General features: G+C 51.6%; 1 protein-coding gene across 3 annotated transcripts in view; it reads right to left on the bottom strand.

Annotated features, from left to right (window-relative positions):
- Positions 1-18,614, bottom strand: part of LOC144479162 (GTPase NRas) — a 69,240-nt gene extending 50,626 nt beyond the window's left edge. Inside the window, exon 1 of one of the 3 annotated variants that reach the window (XR_013495478.1) lies at positions 11,950-12,005. The gene's annotated coding sequence lies outside the window, so the exon portion shown is untranslated. Of the gene's footprint in view, positions 1-11,949; positions 12,060-18,552 lie in introns of those variants that run through there. The other 2 variants (XM_078197749.1, XM_078197748.1) reach the window with 2 other exon arrangements.
- Between the last annotated feature and the right edge of the window lie 3,688 nt (positions 18,615-22,302).

Raw genomic sequence — 22,302 nt, 5'->3', positions numbered from 1 at the left:
TCAACTGAATTACTGCCTTATAATTTACAGGGTGGCACAGTGATTATCATTGCTGCCTCACAATGCCAGGGACCCAGGTTTGATTCCTGGCTTGGATCACCGACTGTGCAGAACCTGCATGTTCTCCCCGTGTTTGCATGGGTTTCCTCCAGGTGCTGCAGTTTCTCCCACAGTCCAAAAGACATGCTGGTTAGGTGCATTGGCCATGCTAAATTCTCCCTCAGTATACCCGAACAGGTGCCAGAGTGTGGCAACTAGGGGATGTTCACAGTAACTTCACTGCAGTGTTAATATAAGCCGACTTGCTACACTAATAAATAAAACTTTAAAAAACGTTACTTTTCGATGTTTCAATTATCTTCCAAATGCATAGAGCAGCCAGAAAACTATTCACTATTGAGATGGACATGTGTGGATAGCACTAACTAAAACAACCAAAATAGAGAAGATCCTTTAACATTCAATGCTCATAACCAAGTTCTTCAGGTGACAGGAATTGTACAACAGGTGGTTTTCTGCACAGATCAGACAGAATACTCAGGAGAAAATGTGTTGATTGGTGGATTTTTAAAAGGGAACATGTAATGTGCTGTCAAAAATGCAAACATGTGTTCATTTTGAACAGGCAAAGAACCACCAGCCCAGATCATATCCTCCATTCTAGATCCTTATCAACGTGCTAAAGAAAATGCCAACACAAAAGATGGTTGGTTGTACATCTCCTTCTATACAGACATCACAAGAAATGTGACTCACTCAGAAAAGATAGTCGATCCTGTAGCACTCAACTCCAATTAAATTCTCCTGAATATAACCTTCTTAGTTCTCTAAATTGACCTTTCATTCAAGTATGTTTTTTCTAATTGCCAAAAAATCACTTCATAAATAACATCAATAAGCAAACCAGCACACGATCCTTTATTTTAAAAAAGGAAACTAAACAGGGATATACCATGGGCACATTAGACCTTCCATCAATTAACCTGATTTCCCAGAACATGACTACTGTTCAGGACAGTAAATGGCCATTAAAAAAACAGTTGTCCTAATTCCAAATCCAATCTCTGCCAAATGAAGTCTACTGAACTATGGCAGAAACAGGCATAACCTTTAAACTATGTAAGCCATAACCGAAAGCTTCCCAGAAACACATTTCTTCTGTCTACATCAACTTCCATGTTAACAAAAAGCACCGATGATCACCAGAAGAGCAAATGGGGAACGTGTGAACAGGAACCCAACCCTTCAACTCCACTTGTGGTAGACCACAAGAGCTAATGCAAAGCATGAACTCCACTCTTCCCTGATTGTATGTATGGAAATTAGGCTATACAATTTAATATGCAACATTTCTGACCATTAACAACTGAAAGCATGGGCGGCACGGTAGCACAGTGGTTCAGGGCGGCACGGTAGCACAGTGGTTAGCACTGCTGCTTCACAGCTCCAGGGACCTGGGTTCGATTCCCGGCTCGGGTCACTGTCTGTGTGGAGTTTGCACATTCTCCCCGTGTCTGCGTGGGTTTCCTCCGGGTGCTCCGGTTTCCTCCCACAGTCCAAAGATGTGCGGGTTAGGTTGATTGGCGAAGCTAAATTGCCCCTTAGTGTCCTGGGATACGTAAATTAGAGGAATTAGTGGGTAAATATGAGGGTTAAAGGGATTAGCAGGTAAATATGTAGGGATATGGGGATAGGGCCTGGGTGGGATTGTTGTCAGTGCAGACTCGATGGGCCAAATGGCCTCTTTCTGCACTGTAGGGGTTCTATGGAAAGCACATCATTACTCCTGCCTCTCCCTGTACTCCCCACCCCCAGTAAAAGATGGAAAACCATGTAATGTGTACCTTATTGTATGGCTTAAAGAGTCTTAAAATATAGCAAAGCTTAGCAATAAAATGCATCTAACAAACGTGTATTTATATTGTCGTCTTTTTATATATTTTTGAATTATCCCTTGCTGAATGATCTCTCCTTACTATCATTTCTCATAAAATTCCTGAGATCTTGTTCTACCTCCTCCCCCCACCCCACCCCAGACACCAATTCCTGTTGAGACAAAGTAGCATTGAAGAGAAATATCAGTGATAGCAAATAAAATAACACTCAGTCACATATGGAGAGATTAGGACAGATGACAGCATTTTTCCTATCTTATTTTTCTCTCCTCCTGTCCTGACTTAGATGTAAAGCTCCACAACTTTTGGTCACTTTCTTATAATCATCCATCTGGCTGTTTTTCATATGTGAGCACCAGAGTTTTGGTAAGCTATTCACCTATAGAACATCATACCTGCACCTGATCCTGCCCTTACCACACACTCATCAGCAAGGATTCATGGAAAGTGGTCAGGCATTGAAGCAGTGGTAGATGATCTCCTCCTACCAAGGATCTAAATGCAGTGGCTTGACTTCCACTCAGCACAAGTTCCTCAGAATAGTGTCTAGGTCCAACCATCTTCAGCTGCTTCATCAATGATAAGTGCAGAAGTCAGGATATTCACTGATGGCCACACAATGTTCAGTTTCATTTGCGACTCCTCAGATACTGAAGCAGTCCCATGTCCAAATGTAGCAAGACCTGGACAATATCCAGTCTTGGACTAACAAGTGAAAGTAACATTCATGTCACACAAGTGCCAGGCAATGACCATCCCCAACAAGAGAAAATCTAACCAACGCCCCTTGACATTCAATGGCATTACCGTTGCTGAATTCCCGCACTAGTAACATTCTTGGGGTTACCATGAACCAGAAACTGAAGTGGACTAGCCATATAAATACTGTGGCTACCAGAGCAGGTCAAAGGCTGGGAATCCTGCAGTGAGTCACTGACCTCCTGACCCCAAAGACTGTCCACCATCTACAAGGCACAAGTCAGGAGTGCAATGGAATACTCCCCACTTGCCTGGATGAGTGCAGCTCCAACGACACTCAAGAAGCTTGACACCATCAGTCAGTCCCCTTGATTGCTACTCTTTCCACAAACATTCAATCCCGCTACTATTAATATAGTGGCAACATTGTGGACCATCTATAAGATGCACAGCAGGAACTCACCAAGGTTCCTTGGGCAGCACCTTTAAAACCCACAACCATTGCCATCTAGAAGGACCAGAGAAGCAGATACCTGGGAACACAACCACGAGGATCCCTCCAAGTCCCTCATCATCCTGACTTGGAAATATAATTGCTGTTCCTTTACTGCCGCTGGGTTGAAATCCTGGAAAACTCTCCCTAACAGCACTCTGGGTGTACCTACACTGGAGATTACAGCGGTTCAAGAAGTCAGCTCACCACCACCTTTTCAAGGGCATCTAGAGGTGGACAATAAATGCTGATCTAGTCAGCGATGTCCACATTCCATAAATGATTTTTGTAAATGTCTTGATCCACCACGCGCTAAAGCAGTACAGAACTGCGCTTTTTTTGTTAGCTTATTTAACCCAAAGTTAACGGAATTTCTTTGATATAAAATTTTAAAAACAGGACTGTCAGGCTTCAACTCTTTTCCAGCAGAGTACACCCCAAGTGGTCTTAACAAATGGCTTGCAGTACATCAGTGATATGCCCTCAGCAGCACACCAAACCCCCTCCCTAAATCAATTAGGGAAATCAGTGACCCATCACAGAAAGAAAATCATAAATGGACAACATCCCTTTAAAATACTTTATCACATTACAACCACAGTCCCCCATGCGATCAGTTCCCTCTCCTGGCAATTTCAAAGGTGTCACTATCCTGAAGCATCAGTTCATTTTATCTCTATAAATTTCCTGACAAATTCTTCTGCAAGAGCTGTGATTGCAAAATAACAGCATAATGTATAGTGGGAACTTCTCAGAAGGGTAATTACAATCCTGCAATGCAAGTAGGTAATCCTCTCTTTTATAGGTCATATCCTATGTATACCATGGGAGACTGACAAAGTAGAGATGAGGAGGGATAAAGACCCCAGTCATTCAGATAAATTTGCCAAATTAATCATCTTGCAGGTCAGCCAATCAAAATATTTAATGTGGGCATGTAAGTTACTCCTTAATAGCCTTGCAAAGGTCATCTATGGATAACTGTTTCAAGAATGACTAAGAAGCAGCCAAAGAATTGGTGAAGCTCCCCCTCAGTTCAGTCCAGTGACTGAATGTAAAATACAGCTCAGAGGAAACACCTTGACATTTGCAAATACAAGAAATAGTCTAAAACAGCTGGTATGAATTAAAAGAAAAAATTGTTTCACAAATTCAAATTTTCTGAACTAACAGCTTAGGTGAAGTAATGCAGCAGAAATGTCAGACTCCTATTTACTGACTACAGCTCAGCCTTCAGCACTATTACAAAACTCACCTCCAAACTCCGTGGCTTAAGGCTCGGCTCTTTCCTCTGCAACTGGATCTTAGACTTCCTAACCCACAGACCACAATCAGTAAGAATAGGCAACGACACCTCCTCCACGATCATCCTCCACACTGGTGCCCCATAAGACTGTGCCCTCAGCCTTTGCTGCCAGACCTTTGAACACTACATTCTGCACCCTCTCTTTTCCTTCTCTATGTACGGTACGCTTTGTCTGTATAGCGTGCAAGAAACAATACTTTTCACTGTATATCAATACACGTGACAATAATAAATCAAATCAGAATTGGTTCCATTAGATTTTCAAATGGCACTTGTTAAAATACCTTATTCAGGTGCATTCTATAAACACTATAGTGTGGAGTACAAGAGGGAAAAATCTACTTGATCTCATCTTCGCACATCTATCTGCCACAGAAGCATCTTGCCCATGACAGTATTTGTAGGACTAACCATTGCACAGTCTCCATGGAGGTGGTCCTATTTTTACACTGAGCTCACCATCCATCATGTTGCGTGGCACCAGATCCGTGCGAAATGGATCAAGCAGCTCAAAACTGGATATTCATAGGCTACAACACAGGACTAGTCATTCCAAACTCTGCAAGTAGTTTGCAATTGACAGAGTTAACACAACCAATGGATCATATCAAGCCTCTGCTGTCCTGCCACATCCAGTCTTGAATGGCAGTAAACAATTATAAAACTAACTGGAGGCAGTTCCACAAATATCCCCATGCTCAATGATGGGGGAAATCCAGCTCATCAGTGCAAAAGACAAGGCTGTATCATTTGCAACAATCTTCAGCCAGGAGTGTCAAATGGATGATCCATCTCAGTCTCCTCTCGTGGTACCCAGCATCAATAATGCCAGTTTTCAGCCAATTCAATTCACACCACATGATATCACAAGATACAGCGAAAGTTGCCCTGAGAACATCTGGCAGTAGTACTGAAGACTTGTGCTCTAGAATTAGCCATGCCTCTAGCAGAGTTGTTCCAGTACGGCGACAACATTGCCATTTAACTAAGAATGTGGAAAATTACCCAGGTACATCCTGTCCAGCAAAAACAAGACAACTCTAATTCAACCAATTACCACCTCATTAGGCTACTCTTAATCATCAGCAAAGCAATGGAAGGTGTCATTGACAGTGCCATCAGACATTATTTACACAGCAATAGTTTGCTCACCAATGCTCAGTGTGGGTTCTGCCTGTGCCACTTAGCTCCTGACCTCATTACAGCCTTGGTCCAAACATGGATTGGACCATATTTGTAAAAAGGCTAGTGGTGAGACAAGAAAGACGCCCCTTGATATAAAGTGTGCTAATAGGGAGCCTTGGCAAAACTGAAGTCAATGGGAATTGGAGAAAAACACTGGTTGGAATCATACCTAGTAAGAGGTCTCACAACACCAGGTTAAAGTCCAACAGGTTTATTTGGTAGCAAATACCATAAGCTTTCGGAGCGCTGCTCCTTCATCAGATGGATTGGAAATGTGCTCTCAAACAGTGCACAGAGACACAAAAAATCAAGTTACAGAATACTGATTAGAATGCGAATCCCTACAACCAGCCAGATCTTAAAGGTACAGACAATGTGGGTGGAGGGAGCATTAAACACAGGTTAAAGAGATGTGTATTGTCTCCAGACAGAACAGCTAGTGAGATTCTGCAAGTCCAGGGCGGAACTTGGCTATCAGTTTCTGCTCAGCGACTCTGCGCTGTCGTGTGTCGTGAAGGCCGCCTTGGAGAACGCTTACCTGATGATCCAAGGCTGAATGCCCGTGACTGCTGAAGTGCTCCCCCCACAGGAAGAGAACAGTCTTGCCTGGTGATTGTCGAGCGGTGTTCATTCATCCGTTGTCGTAGCGTCTGCATGGTTTCCCCAATGTACCATGCCTCGGGACATCCTTTCCTGCAGCGTATCAGGTAGACAATGTTGGCCGAGTTGCAAGAGTAGGTACCGTGTACCTGGTAGATGGTGTTCTCACGTGAGATGATGGCATCCGTGTCGATGATCCGGCACATCTTGCAGAGGTTGCTGTGGCAGGGTTGTGTGGTGTCGTGGTCACTGTACTACTGAAGGCTGGGTAGTTTGCTGCGGACAATGGTCTGTTTGAGGTTGTGCGGTTGTTTGAAGGCAAAAAGTGGGGGTGTGGGGATGGCCTTGGCGAGATGTTCGTCTCCATCAATGACATGTTGAAGGCTCCGGAGGAGATGCCATAGCTTCTCCGCTCCGGGAAAGTACTGGATGGCGAAGGGTACTCTGTCCACCGCGTCCCGTGTTTGTTTTCTGAGGAGGTCGGTGCGGTTTTTCGCTGTGGCGCGTCGGAACTGTTGATCAATGAGTCGAGCGCCATATCCTGTTCTTATGAGGGCATCTTTCAGCGTCTGGAGGTGTCTGTTGCAATCCTCCTCATCCGAGCAGATCCTGTGTATTCGGAGGGCTTGTCCATAGGGGATGGCTTCTTTAACGTGTTTAGGGTGGAAGCTGGAGAAGTGGAGCATCATGAGGTTATCTGTGGGCTTGCGGTACAGTGAGGTGCTGAGGTGACCGTCCTTAATGGAGATGCGTGTGTCCAAGAATGCAACCGATTCCGGAGAGTAGTCCATGGTGAGTCTGATGGTGGGATGGAACTTGTTGATGTCATCATATAGTTGTTTCAGTGATTGCTCACCATGACTCCAAAGGAAGAAAATATCATCGATGTATCTAGTGTATAGCATCGGTTGAAGGTCCTGTGCGGTGAAGAAGTCTTGTTCGAACCTGTGCATGAAGATGTTGGCATATTGAGGTGCAAATTTGGTCCCCATGGCTGTTCCGTGTGTCTGGATGAAGAACTGGTTGTTGAAGGTGAAGACATTGTGGTCCAGGATGAAGCGGATGAGATGAAAAATTGCATCTGGAAACTGGCAGTTGATGGCATTGAGTACTGAGGCCGTTGCAGCAATGCCATCATCGTGGGGGATGCCATCATCTCACGTGAGAACACCATCTACCAGGTACACGGTACCTACTCTTGCAACTCGGCCAACATTGTCTACCTGATACGCTGCAGGAAAGGATGTCCCGAGGCATGGTACATTGGGGAAACCATGCAGACGCTACGACAACGGATGAATGAACACCGCTCGACAATCACCAGGCAAGACTGTTCTCTTCCTGTGGGGGAGCACTTCAGCAGTCACGGGCATTCAGCCTTGGATCTTCAGGTAAGCGTTCTCCAAGGCGGCCTTCACAACACACGACAGCGCAGAGTCGCTGAGCAGAAACTGATAGCCAAGTTCCGCACACATGAGGACGGCCTAAACCGGGATGTTGGATTTATGTCACATTATCAGTAACCCCCATAGCTTGCCCCCTGGACTTGCAGAATCTCACTAGCTGTTCTGTCTGGAGACAATACACATCTCTTTAACCTGTGTTTAATGCTCCCTCCACCCACATTGTCTGTACCTTTAAGATCTGGCTGGTTGTAGGGATTCGCATTCTAATCAGTATTCTGTAACTTGATTTTTTGTGTCTCTGTGCACTGTTTGAGAGCACATTTCCAATCCATCTGATGAAGGAGCAGCGCTCCGAAAGCTTATGGTATTTGCTACCAAATAAACCTGTTGGACTTTAACCTGGTGTTGTGAGACTTCTTACTGTGTTCACCCCAGTCCAACGCCGGCTCTCCACATCATGGGAGTCATACCTATCAGTCTTCTGATGGATTGTATTAAACAGCATGCCCTAGCTGCTGATCAAAGGGCAAAGTACGGACTGTACCCAACCAGTCTGTGCTTGCAAAGCTCATAACATAAGTGTTCAACATTAGATATGATTCTGCAATTGGACAACATCTCGCTAAATAATCCTCAAGTGTGCTAAGAATTATGCTGACAACGAATTTAAGATCGTCAGTCAGACTCGGAGTCTGGTGTATTCGCGTGCACTGGAAGCTATATAATATACAGGGCCCTGTTCTTTGCTGACAGAAAGAACATGTACACATATTGTACCTAATTCAGCTAAACAAAATAAGTGACAGTAATTCACTGCTTCATTCTGCAGGGAAAGGCCCTGTTCAATCAGAGTCAAGCTGCCTGGTTTAAATTTCGAACAATGCTTGGCAGTTATCTGTCATTCGCCATCAACTGGTGCATTCACCATGGGAATGCCTTGACCAGAGTCGATTGCCAACCAATCTGCATTCTCTTCTCATACAGTATAAATTGTCATTTCCCCCTTATATTGGTAATCTAGCAAAGCATCCTGATGAATGGAAGATGAAAAGCTTCAACGTCTCTTTTTTCAGCAATACTCAAATTCTGTACTACCAAATGACTATTTGTATACCTAAAATATATGTTTTAATTCTGCTAGATTTGATTGGATTAATAAACACAGATAATTTGCTCTGGTGGACAAAACTAAAAGAGGAATGACAATTTGAAATCATCAGTAAGAATGAGAGGGGACACATTTTTCTATCGAATTACTGGGAGCACAGAATATTTTCACAGGGAGTAGCTGAGGCCAATGCATCGTTTGAAGGATGGGTGAACAAATATTTGAAGTAAGGAAGTTACAGGACCAGAGAGTGAGATGAAAGTGGCCATTTGAGCAAAGACCTAGGCACAACAGTCTGAATGTCATCCTTCACTGGTGTAAAATGATGTCTCATGCTTACCAAGCAAGTTAAAAGGTAAGAGAGACATTTGAACTACAAAACAAGCCACAATTTCTATAACATCTACTGCAATTTATAAAGGATAGACTGGAATCAGAATTTCTTGACAAAGGAGACTCATTTTTTTCTAAATACCACGATTGTCATACCACTTTGCCAGAGGCATAATAGCTTACTCTGTATTAGAGTTTGAAAATGTCAGAAGCCAAATACTTTGAATGGGTTACCAACTTTACAACAGGAATTTGACTTGCTTTAGTTCTAGACTTCTCAGCGGCAGCCAAGTACATTTGACATGGTATGTACCTGCTCAATGGCTGCCCGAGCAGTATATTTATAAGAAACCTTCACAAACCTCAAGTATGGATATATATGCATCACATTCCAGATAGATTGTGCTGATGGGTGGGAATTATGTGAAAAGCATGGAGCTAAAGAAAAACTGAATGAGACCACCCAAAATCATCAGCTAGAACTTTGAAAAACAAACTTAAGATAGCTTCAATAACACTGCTAAATGACAGTGTGAAAGGAGACAGCTAATTGGCCAGGCAGTCTCAGTATCTGAATAATTTACAGTAATGTCACTATTTCAAACCATTTGTCATAGAGGAATTTCATCATCATCTGATCCTCAATCTCCAAGCAGCGTCCTGATTTTTTGGGGCATAAGGAAATACTCAAATTTTAATAATGCCCCTTTTCTGACCCTGATTAATTTTAGTCGTTTAAGACTACAGCAGATTCATAAACCTATGCTGAGGTGCAACACTGAATATTTTAAAACTCGAACCATTACTGTCCTATGTTTAGTGGGTCTCACAGAAAAACAATACCATACCAGAGACCCATTCCAAAGGATGTAACTGACTTCAATCCCAGTATTTATTCAATTCAGTGACTTCTCTAACATCTTGACATGGTACAACCCAACTTGTCATTAAGAGCCCCATAACATGCATCAAGGAACAATTAAATGCAATTAGCTACTGGGATCCACTACATGCTGGACTCCCATTCTCAGTTGCACACTGTGGGAGGATGCCAAGAGGCCAGAGGATTCCCTGCATGGAGGGAGTGAAAAAAGGTCAGCATTTATACAAGACTTTCATTTATGCAGTGCTTTTCACAGACAATTTCCATCTCAAAACACTTCATTGTCCATGAAGTGCTTCTAAAAAGTTAATCACTGTTGCAGTGTAAAAGCCACTCATCACCACTCAGCAATTTGAGGCCAGAAAGTTCAAGAAAGACATGTATGTAAAGACCTTGATTGAAAGAAGGGATAACGCTCTGATGCAGCGTCAGAAATGGAAACAGCCAGTGGACGATGATGGATTTGCTGTTTTACTTTGAAGATTTACAAGAATTACTATTTTAAAGAAAATGTCAAGATTAAGCTTGCATTTAGCACAAAATTGCCAAATGCAACACCTGTTCACACAGATAATTTTAGACAATTGCTTCTGGCTGAACGAAGCAAAAATCACCAGAGATCAGCTCGATTGCCACCCTGTAACTCCAGCTGAGAACGGGCATGTTTGGATATTGATGAGGACAGGATTGGGTGTGACTATATCACTTCTATCAACCAATGGAGAGTAAGAACCCCATCAAACCTCACAATAGTGACCGGAAAGGGACTATAGGTGAATGTCACTGCCCTTGGCATCAAGGTAACATGGGATGGAGTTGGCATGAAGGAGGCCTAGTAAAATTGAAGTCAATGGAAATGCTTGGGAGGGGGCTGGTGGAGGGAAGACTCTCCAATAGTTGAATTAAACCTCGCAAAAAGGAAGATGGTTGTGATCAACATACCCTCTAATTTCTTTGGAGTATGCGAGCAACCCTTCGAATTTGTTTTTTGCACGGATGCACAGTTCAATAATTTAAAGAGGTTGACTTGTGCGTGGCCTTTCTCAGGTTGTTGTGCAGTTTAGAGGGACATGGATTGTGGTCACTGGAGGCCAACTATCTCATTCCTCAGAGTAATGTCCACAGCCAAACCATCTTCATCTGCTTCACCAATTTTCGGGCAATTTCTGTGCTGGCAGGATACAGTGGACATGAATTCCTCCATACACCATCTATAATATTTGTGCAAGGAACCGGATATACCTCTTCACTTTGCTTTTGTAGATCTCACTAAAGTGTCGGATACCATCAGCAGGACAGGACTCTACAAGCTCATTGGTCTTGTCTGCTCTTTCCATGATAACAAATACTACTATACAACACCACTGCTGACAGTTTCAGGATGAAGGACAGAATGAAACAGGGCTGTAACATCTTCATACTGATCACATTAAACAACAACCCTGCTGGAAGTCAGTAGTAAATTCTAGTAAAATTGGTCAACGGTGATCAACAAACATCTGATGATGCAAAACTTGCTCCATGTATAGGGAAAACAGCCACCACCTTTGGTCAACTTTTGAAAAGTGCATGGAATGACATCAAGCTGATTCCCAATGACAATGGGAATGTAATCATGTCCACTGTAGACCTGCCAGTGTGGAAAATGCATTGTGCATCTGAATACATGCAATCTACAAATAGATGGAGTATTTTAAGCAGGACCCTGGTGAAGGCTTTCACAATGATGCTAAGGGGCAAGATGCCCCTATGGTTGTCGCAATTGCCTGTGTCATCTTTGGTTTTGTATTAATATAATGATTGTGTTATGCATGCCTTGTCTGATGGAGAGGTGTGGCAGTAGGTGGAACATTCCGTGCTTTAAAACGTTAGCTAGAATCCCATCCAAGTATCAAGAAAGTTCAGCAACTTTCATCTTCGCTACTTGCAACAGACATCTCATGCAAGGGCAAAATGACAAATGCAGTAGTTCAAGGCAGTGAGGACAAAAAAGAACCTTCACAAGGATCAATTAGGCGTTAGCAATAAATGCTGGTCTTACCAGTAAGCTTTCCATCAACATATAAAAAAGAATATCTCTTTGAAGGCTCACACTCCACCTCCCAGGTTATCCTGCTCCCTGGACATTTGTCCTAATCATGATCACATTTTCTAATATAACACAATTCATATCTGAGTGTATTTCTCACCTCAGGCTTCAAAGCCCAACTAAACTATGGTTGTGGAATGGAATGTGTATCTCTCACATCTGCACCCCACACTCCAAGTCTCAACTCATTCCTTCACACCTTACACAACCTCTCCCTCTTTCCCTACCACAGCCACTGCATTCTCTAAATCCTCATCAAATGTCAACAAGCCACCACTACCCCATTCATTCATTTCCTATACCCAAACACACCCTACCATACAACTATCCAAGAGCCTACACTCTATTCACCAACTGCACACATAGTTAGCTCCAACTGATACTCACACCCAAAACCCTCTGGCCCCCCTCACCCCTACTTTTAGCCCCGCACTTCTAAGTCCATCATCCTCACTCAGAACAACCTCCACCTTCACTTTCTTCCCCTCCCTATTTTCCCTTTACCTTACCTACCCACTTCATCCCTTCATTCTTCCCAACACATATCCCAGTCCACCCTCAAGCGACCTTACCCCCTCACCACTTTTCTCCGCCCCTCTGCACTCCATCCCCCCCACTTCGTCCCTTCACTCCTCCCTACACATGTCCCAGTCCACCCTCAAGCCACATTCCTCCCTCACCACTTCTTCCACCCCTCCAAACTCCAGCCCCGCATCCAATCCCCACAGAGTCCCCCTACTCACTCACTACCCCACCAACACTCCCACTCCTTGCACACTTGCCGCCTTCTCTCCCCGCACCTCACTGCCACCTCTCCCGCTCACTCACTGGGCTCCACCCCCCCCACCCCCCACCCGAGCCCGCCACCCCCCCCCCCACACCCTCCCCCCGAGCCCGCCCCCCCCCACCCTCCCCCCGAGCCCCCCCCCCACCCTCCCCCCGAGCCCGCCCCCCCCCCCCCCCCCCCCCCGACCCCAGCTCACTCACCGGGCTCCCAACTCTCCAGATCATTCACCGGGCTCGGCACCCTCCTGCTCACTCACCGGACTCTCCCAACCCTGCTCACTCACCGGGATCCCCCGACCCACTCACCAGGCTGTGCCCTCTCCTGGTCACTCACCAGGTCTCTCTCTCAGCGTGCACTATCTCTCTCACCCCATCTCACACTCACCGGGCACTCTCTCTCCCTTTCTCACACTCACCGGGGGCTCTCTCTCTCTCTCTCCGGGCACTCACTCTGTCTCTCTCTCTCCGGGCTCTCTCTGTCTCTCTCTCTCTCCGGGCTCTCTCTCTCCGGGCTCTCTCTCTCCGGGCTCTCTCTCTCCGGGCTCTCTCTCTCCGGGCTCTCTCTCTCCGGGCTCTCTCTCTCTGGGCTCTCTCTCTCCGGGCTCTCTCTCTCCGGGCTCTCTCTCTCCGGGCTCTCTCTCTCCGGGCTCTCTCTCGTCGGGCTCTCTCTCTCCGGGCTCTCTCTCTGTCTCTCTCTCTCTCTGTCTCTGTCTCTCTCTCCGGGCTCTCTCTCGCTCTCTCTCCGGGCTCTCTCGCTCTCTCTCCGGGCTCTCTCGCTCTCTCTCCGGGCTCTCTCGCTCTCTCTCCGGGCTCTCTCGCTCTCTCTCCGGGCTCTCTCGCTCTCTCTCCGGGCTCTCTCGCTCTCTCTCCGGGCTCTCTCGCTCTCTCTCCGGGCTCTCTCGCTCTCTCTCCGGGCTCTCTCGCTCTCTCTCCGGGCTCTCTCGCTCTCTCTCCGGGCTCTCTCGCTCTCTCTCCGGGCTCTCTCGCTCTCTCTCCGGGCTCTCTCGCTCTCTCTCCGGGCTCTCTCGCTCTCTCTCCGGGCTCTCTCGCTCTCTCTCCGGGCTCTCGCTCTCTCTCTCTCCGGGCTCTCTCTCTCTCTCTCCGGGTTCCCTCTCTCCGGGCTCTCTCTCTTTCTCTCCGGGCTCTCTCTCTCTATCTCTCCGGGCTCTCTCTCTCTATCTCTCCGGGCTCTCTCTCTCTATCTCTCCGGGCTCTCTCTCTCTATCTCTCCGGGCTCTCTCTCTCTATCTCTCCGGGCTCTCTCTCTCTATCTCTCCGGGCTCTCTCTCTCTATCTCTCCGGGCTCTCTCTCTCTCCGGGTTCCCTCTCTCTCTCTCTCTGGGCTCTCTCGGTCTCTCTCTCTCTGGGCTCTCTCTCTCTCCCTCCGGGCTCTCTCTCTCTCTCTCCGGGCTCTCTCTCTCTCTCTCTCTCCGGGCTCTCTCTCTCTCTCTGGGCTCTCTCTCTCTCTCTCTCCGGGCTCTCTCTCTCTCTCTCTCCGGGCTCTCTCTCGCTCTCTCTCCGGGCTCTCTCTCTCTCTCCGGGCTCTCTCTCTCTCTCTCCGGGCTCTCTCTCTCTCTCCGGGCTCTCTCTCTCTCTCTGTCTCCGGGCTCTCTCTCTCTCTCTGTCTCCGGGCTCTCTCTGTCTCTCTGTCTCCGGGCTCTCTCTGTCTCCGGGCTCTCTCTGTCTCTCTGTCTCCGGGCTCTCTCTGTCTCTCTGTCTCCGGGCTCTCTCTGTCTCCGGGCTCTCTCTGTCTCTCTGTCTCCGGGCTCTCTCTGTCTCCGGGCTCTCTCTGTCTCTCTCTCTCCGGGCTCTCTCTGTCTCTCTCTCTCCGGCTCTCTCTGTCTCTCTGTCTCCGGGCTCTCTCTGTCTCTCTGTCTCCGGGCTCTCTCTGTCTCTCTGTCTCCGGGCTCTCTCTGTCTCTCTGTCTCCGGGCTCTCTCTGTCTCTCTGTCTCCGGGCTCTCTCTGTCTCTCTCTCTCCGGGCTCTCTCTGTCTCTCTCTCTCCGGGCTCTCTCTGTCTCTCTCTCTCCGGGCTCTCTCTGTCTCTCTCTCTCCGGGCTCTCTCTGTCTCTCTCTCTCCGGGCTCTCTCTGTCTCTCTCTCTCCGGGCTCTCTCTGTCTCTCTCTCCGGGCTCTCTCTGTCTCTCTCTCTCCGGGCTCTCTCTGTCTCTCTCTCTCCGGGCTCTCTCTGTCTCTCTCTCTCCGGGCTCTCTCTGTCTCTCTCTCTCCGGGCTCTCTCTGTCTCTCTCTCTCCGGGCTCTCTCTGTCTCTCTCTCTCCGGGCTCTCTCTGTCTCTCTCTCTCCGGGCTCTCTCTCTCTCTCTCCGGGCTCTCTCTGTCTCTCTCTCTCCGGGCTCTCTCTGTCTCTCTCTCTCCGGGCTCTCTCTGTCTCTCTCTCTCCGGGCTCTCTCTGTCTCTCTCTCTCCGGGCTCTCTCTGTCTCTCTCTCTCCGGGCTCTCTCTGTCTCTCTCTCTCCGGGCTCTCTCTGTCTCTCTCTCTCCGGGCTCTCTCTGTCTCTCTCTCTCCGGGCTCTCTCTGTCTCTCTCTCTCCGGGCTCTCTCTGTCTCTCTCTCTCCGGGCTCTCTCTGTCTCTCTCTCTCCGGGCTCTCTCTGTCTCTCTCTCTCCGGGCTCTCTCTGTCTCTCTCTCTCCGGGCTCTCTCTGTCTCTCTCTCTCCGGGCTCTCTCTGTCTCTCTCTCCGGGCTCTCTCTGTCTCTCTCTCTCCGGGCTCTCTCTGTCTCTCTCTCTCCGGGCTCTCTCTGTCTCTCTCTCTCCGGGCTCTCTCTGTCTCTCTCTCTCCGGGCTCTCTCTGTCTCTCTCTCTCCGGGCTCTCTCTGTCTCTCTCTCTCCGGGCTCTCTCTGTCTCTCTCTCTCCGGGCTCTCTCTGTCTCTCTCTCTCCGGCTCTCTCTGTCTCTCTCTCTCCGGGCTCTCTCTGTCTCTCTCTCTCCGGGCTCTCTCTGTCTCTCTCTCTCCGGGCTCTCTCTGTCTCTCTCTCTCCGGGCTCTCTCTGTCTCTCTCTCTCCGGGCTCTCTCTGTCTCTCCTCTCCGGGCTCTCTCTCTCTCTCTCGCTCTCTCCGGGCTCTCTCTCTCTCTCTCGCCTCTCCGGGCTCTCTCTCTCTCGCTCTCTCCGGGCTTCTCTCTCTCTCGCACTCTCCGGGCTCTCTCTCTCTCTCGCACTCTCCGGGCTCTCTCTCTCTCTCTCGCACTCTCCGGGCTCTCTCTCTCTCTCGCACTCTCCGGGCTCTCTCTCTCTCTCTCGCACTCTCCGGGCTCTCTCTCTCTCTCTCGCACTCTCCGGGCTCTCTCTCTCTCTCTCGCACTCTCCGGGCTCTCTCTCTCTCTCTCGCACTCTCCGGGCTCTCTCTCTCTCTCTCTCGCACTCTCCGGGCTCTCTCTCTCTCTCTCGCACTCTCCGGGCTCTCTCTCTCTCGCACTCTCCGGGCTCTCTCTCTCTCTCGCACTCTCCGGGCTCTCTCTCTCTCTCGCACTCTCCGGGCTTCTCTCTCTCTCTCGCTCTCTCCGGGCTCTCTCTCTCTCTCGCACTCTCCGGGCTCCTCTCTCTTCTCTCGCACTCTCCGGGCTCTCTCTCTCTCTCGCACTCTCCGGGCTCTCTCTCTCTCGCACTCTCCGGGCTCTCTCTCTCTCTCGCACTCTCCGGGCTCTCTCTCTCTCGCACTCTCCGGGCTCTCTCTCTCTCTCGCACTCTCCGGGCTCTCTCTCTCTCGCACTCACCGGGCTCTCTCTCTCTCTCCGCACTCTCCGGGCTCTCTCTCTCTCGCACTCTCCGGGCTCTCTCTCTCTCTCGCACTCTCCGGGTCTCTCTCTCTCTCGCACTCTCCGGGCTCTCTCTCTCTCTCGCACTCTCCGGGCTCTCTCTCTCTCTCTCTCACTCTCCGGGCTCTCTCTCTCTCTCTCGCACTCTCCGGGCTCTCTCTCTCTCTCTCTCGCACTCTCCGGGCTCTCTCTCTCTCTCTCGCACTCTCCGGGCTCTCTCTCTCTCTCTCGCACTCTCCGGGCTCTCTCTCTCTCTCTCGCACTCTCCGGGCTCTCTCTCTCTCTCTCGCACTCTCCGGGCTCTCTCTCTCTCTCTCGCACTCTCCGGGCTCTCTCTCTCTCTCTCGCACTCTCCGGGCTCTCTCTCTCTCTCTCGCACTCTCCGGGCTCTCTCTCTCTCTCTCGCACTCTCCGGGCTCTCTCTCTCTCTCTCGCACTCTCCGGGCTCTCTCTCTCTCTCTCCTCGTCCTCCGGGCGCTCTCTCTCTCTCTCGCACTCTCCGGGCTCTCTCTCTCTCTCTCGCACTCTCCGGGCTCTCTCTCTCTCTCTCGCACTCTCCGGGCTCTCTCTCTCTCTCTCGCACTCTCCGGGCTCTCTTCTCTCTCTCTCTCGCACTCTCCGGGCTCTCTCTCTCTCTCTCGCACTCTCCGGGCTCTCTCTCTCTCTCTCGCACTCTCCGGGCTCTCTCTCTCTCTCTCGCACTCTCCGGGCTCTCTCTCTCTCTCTCGCACTCTCCGGGCTCTCTCTCTCTCTCTCGCACTCTCGGGCTCTCTCTCTCTCTCTCTCTCGCACTCTCCGGGCTCTCTCTCTCTCTCTCTCTCGCACTCTCCGGGCTCTCTCTCTCTCTCTCTCGCACTCTCCGGGCTCTCTCTCTCTCTCTCGCACTCTCCGGGCTCTCTCTCTCTCTCTCGCACTCTCCGGGCTCTCTCTCTCTCTCTCGCACTCTCCGGGCTCTCTCTCTCTCTCTCGCACTCTCGGGCTCTCTCTCTCTCTCTTCGCACTCTCCGGGCTCTCTCTCTCTCTCTCGCACTCTCCGGGCTCTCTCTCTCTCTCTCGCACTCTCCGGGCTCTCTCTCTCTCTCTCGCACTCTCCGGGCTCTCTCTCTCTCGCACTCTCCGGGCTCTCTCTCTCTCTCTCGCACTCTCCGGGCTCTCTCTCTCTCTCTTCGCACTCTCCGGGCTCTCTCTCTCTCTCTCGCACTCTCGGGCTCTCTCTCTCTCTCTCTCTCGCACTCTCCGGGCTCTCTCTCTCTCGCACTCTCCGGGCTCTCTCTCTCTCTCTCTCTCGCACTCTCCGGGCTCTCTCTCTCTCTCTCGCACTCTCCGGGCTCTCTCTCTCTCTCTCGCACTCTCCGGGCTCTCTCTCTCTCTCTCGCACTCTCCGGGCTCTCTCTCTCTCTCTCTCTCGCACTCTCCGGGCTCTCTCTCTCTCGCACTCTCCGGGCTCTCTCTCTCTCTCTCTCTCGCACTCTCCGGGCTCTCTCTCTCTCTCTCGCACTCTCCGGGCTCTCTCTCTCTCTCTCTCGCACTCTCCGGGCTCTCTCTCTCTCTCTCGCACTCTCCGGGCTCTCTCTCTCTCTCTCGCACTCTCCGGGCTCTCTCTCTCTCTCTCGCACTCTCCGGGCTCTCTCTCTCTCTCTCTCGCACTCTCCGGGCTCTCTCTCTCTCTCTCGCACTCTCCGGGCTCTCTCTCTCTCGCACTCTCCGGGCTCTCTCTCTCTCGCACTCTCCGGGCTCTCTCTCTCTCGCACTCTCCGGGCTCTCTCTCTCTCTCGCACTCTCCGGGCTCTCTCTCTCTCTCTCGCACTCTCCGGGCTCTCTCTCTCTCTCTCGCACTCTCCGGGCTCTCTCTCTCTCTCTCGCACTCTCCGGGCTCTCTCTCTCTCTCGCACTCTCCGGGCTCTCTCTCTCTCGCACTCTCCGGGCTCTCTCTCTCTCTCGCACTCTCCGGGCTCTCTCTCTCTCTCTCGCACTCTCCGGGCTCTCTCTCTCTCGCACTCTCCGGGCTCTCTCTCTCTCTCTCACTCACCGGGCTCTCTCTCTCCGCACTCTCCGGGCTCTCTCTCTCTCTCTCGCACTCTCCGGGCTCTCTCTCTCTCGCACTCTCCGGGCTCTCTCTCTCTCTCTCGCACTCTCCGGGCTCTCTCTCTCTCGCACTCTCCGGGCTCTCTCTCTCTCTCTCTCGCACTCTCCGGGCTCTCTCTCTCTCTCTCGCACTCTCCGGGCTCTCTCTCTCTCTCTCGCACTCTCCGGGCTCTCTCTCTCTCTCTCGCACTCTCCGGGCTCTCTCTCTCTCTCTCGCACTCTCCGGGCTCTCACTCTCTCTCTCGCACTCTCCGGGCTCTCACTCTCTCGCACTCTCCGGGCTCTCTCTCTCTCGCACTCTCCGGGCTCTCTCTCTCTCGCACTCTCCGGGCTTCTCTCTCTCTCTCGCACTCTCCGGGCTCTCTCTCTCTCGCACTCTCCGGGCTCTCTCTCTCTCTCTCGCACTCTCCGGGCTCTCTCTCTCTCGCACTCTCCGGGCTCTCTCTCTCTCTCGCACTCTCCGGGCTCTCTCTCTCGCACTCTCCGGGCTCTCTCTCTCTCTCTCGCACTCTCCGGGCTCTCTCTCTCTCTCTCGCACTCTCCGGGCTCTCTCTCTCTCTCTCGCACTCTCCGGGCTCTCTCTCTCTCTCTCGCACTCTCCGGGCTCTCTCTCTCTCTCTCGCACTCTCCGGGCTCTCTCTCTCTCTCTCTCTCTCGCACTCTCCGGGCTCTCTCTCTCTCGCACTCTCCGGGCTCTCTCTCTCTCGAACTCTCCGGGCTCTCTCTCTCTCTCTCGCACTCTCCGGGCTCTCTCTCTCTCTCTCTCGCACTCTCCGGGCTCTCTCTCTCTCTCTCGCACTCTCCGGGCTCTCTCTCTCTCTCACACACTCTCCGGGCTCTCTCTCTCTCGCACTCTCCGGGCTCTCTCTCTCTCTCGCACTCTCCGGGCTCTCTCTCTCTCGCACTCTCCGGGCTCTCTCTCTCGCACTCTCCGGGCTCTCTCTCTCTCTCTCGCACTCTCCGGGCTCTCTCTCTCTCTCTCGCACTCTCCGGGCTCTCTCTCTCTCTCTCGCACTCTCCGGGCTCTCTCTCTCTCTCTCGCACTCTCCGGGCTCTCTCTCTCTCTCTCGCACTCTCCGGGCTCTCTCTCTCTCTCGCACTCTCCGGGCTCTCTCTCTCTCTCGCACTCTCCGGGCTCTCTCTCTCTCTCTCTCTCGCACTCTCCGGGCTCTCTCTCTCTCTCTCTCTCGCACTCTCCGGGCTCTCTCTCTCTCTCTCGCACTCTCCGGGCTCTCTCTCTCTCTCTCGCACTCTCCGGGCTCTCTCTCTCTCTCTCGCACTCTCCGGGCTCTCTCTCTCTCTCTCGCACTCTCCGGGCTCTCTCTCTCTCGCACTCTCCGGGCTCTCTCTCTCTCTCTCGCACTCTCCGGGCTCTCTCTCTCTCTCTCGCACTCTCCGGGCTCTCTCTCTCTCTCTCTCGCACTCTCCGGGGCTCTCTCTCTCTCTCTCGCACTCTCCGGGCTCTCTCTCTCGCACTCTCCGGGCTCTCTCTCTCTCTCGCACTCTCCGGGCTCTCTCTCTCTCGCACTCTCCGGGCTCTCTCTCTCTCTCGCACTCTCCGGGCTCTTCTCTCTCTCGCACTCTCCGGGCTCTCTCTCTCTCTCTCGCACTCTCCGGGCTCTCTCTCTCTCTCTCGCACTCTCCGGGCTCTCTCTCTCTCGCACTCTCGGGCTCTCTCTCTCTCGCACTCTCCGGGCTCTCTCTCTCTCTCTCGCACTCTCCGGGCTCTCTCTCTCTCTCTCGCACTCTCCGGGCTCTCTCTCTCTCTCGCACTCTCCGGGCTCTCTCTCTCTCTCGCACTCTCCGGGCTCTCTCTCTCTCGCACTCTCCGGGCTCTCTCTCTCTCTCTCGCACTCTCCGGGCTCTCTCTCTCTCTCTCCGCACTCTCCGGGCTCTCTCTCTCTCTCTCGCACTCTCCGGGCTCTCTCTCTCTCTCGCACTCTCCGGGCTCTCTCTCTCTCTCTCGCACTCTCCGGGCTCTCTCTCTCTCTCTCGCACTCTCCGGGCTCTCTCTCTCTCTCTCGCACTCTCCGGGCTCTCTCTCTCTCTCGCACTCTCCGGGCTCTCTCTCTCTCTCTCGCACTCTCCGGGCTCTCTCTCTCTCTCTCGCACTCTCCGGGCTCTCTCTCTCTCTCTCGCACTCTCCGGGCTCTCTCTCTCTCTCTCGCACTCTCCGGGCTCTCTCTCTCTCTCTCGCACTCTCCGGGCTCTCTCTCTCTCTCGCACTCTCCGGGCTCTCTCTCTCTCGCACTCTCCGGGCTCTCTCTCTCTCTCCGCACTCTCCGGGCTCTCTTCTCTCTCTCGCACTCTCCGGGGCTCTCTCTCTCTCTCGCACTCTCCGGGCTCTCTCTCTCTCTCTCGCACTCTCCGGGCTCTCTCTCTCTCTCTCGCACTCTCGGGCTCTCTCTCTCTCTCTCGCACTCTCCGGGCTCTCTCTCTCTCTCTCGCACTCTCCGGGCTCTCTCTCTCTCTCGCACTCTCCGGGCTCTCTCTCTCTCTCGCACTCTCCGGGCTCTCTCTCTCTCGCACTCTCCGGGCTCTCTCTCTCTCTCTCGCACTCTCCGGGCTCTCTCTCTCTCTCTCGCACTCTCCGGGCTCTCTCTCTCTCTCTCGCACTCTCCGGGCTCTCTCTCTCTCTCGCACTCTCCGGGCTCTCTCTCTCTCGCCCTCTCCCGGGCTCTCTCTCTCGCACTCTCCGGGCTTCTCTCTCTCGCCTCTCCTCTCTCTCTCGCACTCTCCGGGCTCTCTCTCTCTCGCACTCTCCGGGCTCTCTCTCTCTCGCACTCTCCGGGCTCTCTCTCTCTCTCTCGCACTCTCCGGGCTCTCTCTCTCTCTCTCTCGCACTCTCCGGGCTCTCTCTCTCTCTCTCGCACTCTCCGGGCTCTCTCTCTCTCTTCTCTCGCACTCTCCGGGCTCTCTCTCTCTCTCTCGCACTCTCCGGGCTCTCTCTCTCTCTCGCACTCTCCGGGCTCTCTCTCTCTCGCTCTCTCCGGGCTCTCTCTCTCTCGCACTCTCCGGGCCTCTCTCTCTCTCGCACTCTCCGGGCTCTCTCTCTCTCTCGCACTCTCCGGGCTCTCTCTCTCTCGCACTCTCCGGGCTCTCTCTCTCTCTCTCTCGCACTCTCCGGGCTCTCTCTCTCTCTCGCACTCTCCGGGCTCTCTCTCTCTCTCTCGCACTCTCCGGGCTCTCTCTCTCTCTCTCGCACTCTCCGGGCTCTCCTCTCTCTCTCGCACTCTCCGGGCTCTCTCTCTCTCTCTCGCACTCTCCGGGCTCTCTCTCTCTCTCACACACTCTCCGGGCTCTCTCTCTCTCTCGCACTCTCCGGGCTCTCTCTCTCTCTCGCACTCTCCGGGCTCTCTCTCTCTCTCGCACTCTCCGGGCTCTCTCTCTCTCGCACTCTCCGGGCTCTCTCTCTCTCTCTCGCACTCTCCGGGCTCTCTCTCTCCTCTCGCACTCTCCGGGCTCTCTCTCTCTCTCTCATACTCTCCGCTCCCTCCCCTCACTCTCCGGCTCTTCTCTCTCTCGCACTCTCGGGCTCTCTCTCTCGCACTCTCCGGTCTCTCTCTCTCTCTCGCCTCTCCGGGGCTCTCTTCTCTCTCTCTCGCACTCTCCGGGCTCTCTCTCTTCTCTCGCACTCCTCCGGGCTCTCTCTCTCTCTCTCTC

The sequence above is a fragment of the Mustelus asterias genome, chromosome 25 (assembly GCF_964213995.1).
Source record: "Mustelus asterias chromosome 25, sMusAst1.hap1.1, whole genome shotgun sequence".
In the NCBI taxonomy this organism is placed as follows: Eukaryota; Metazoa; Chordata; class Chondrichthyes; order Carcharhiniformes; family Triakidae; genus Mustelus; species Mustelus asterias.
This window is presented reverse-complemented; position numbering and strand designations above follow the sequence as displayed.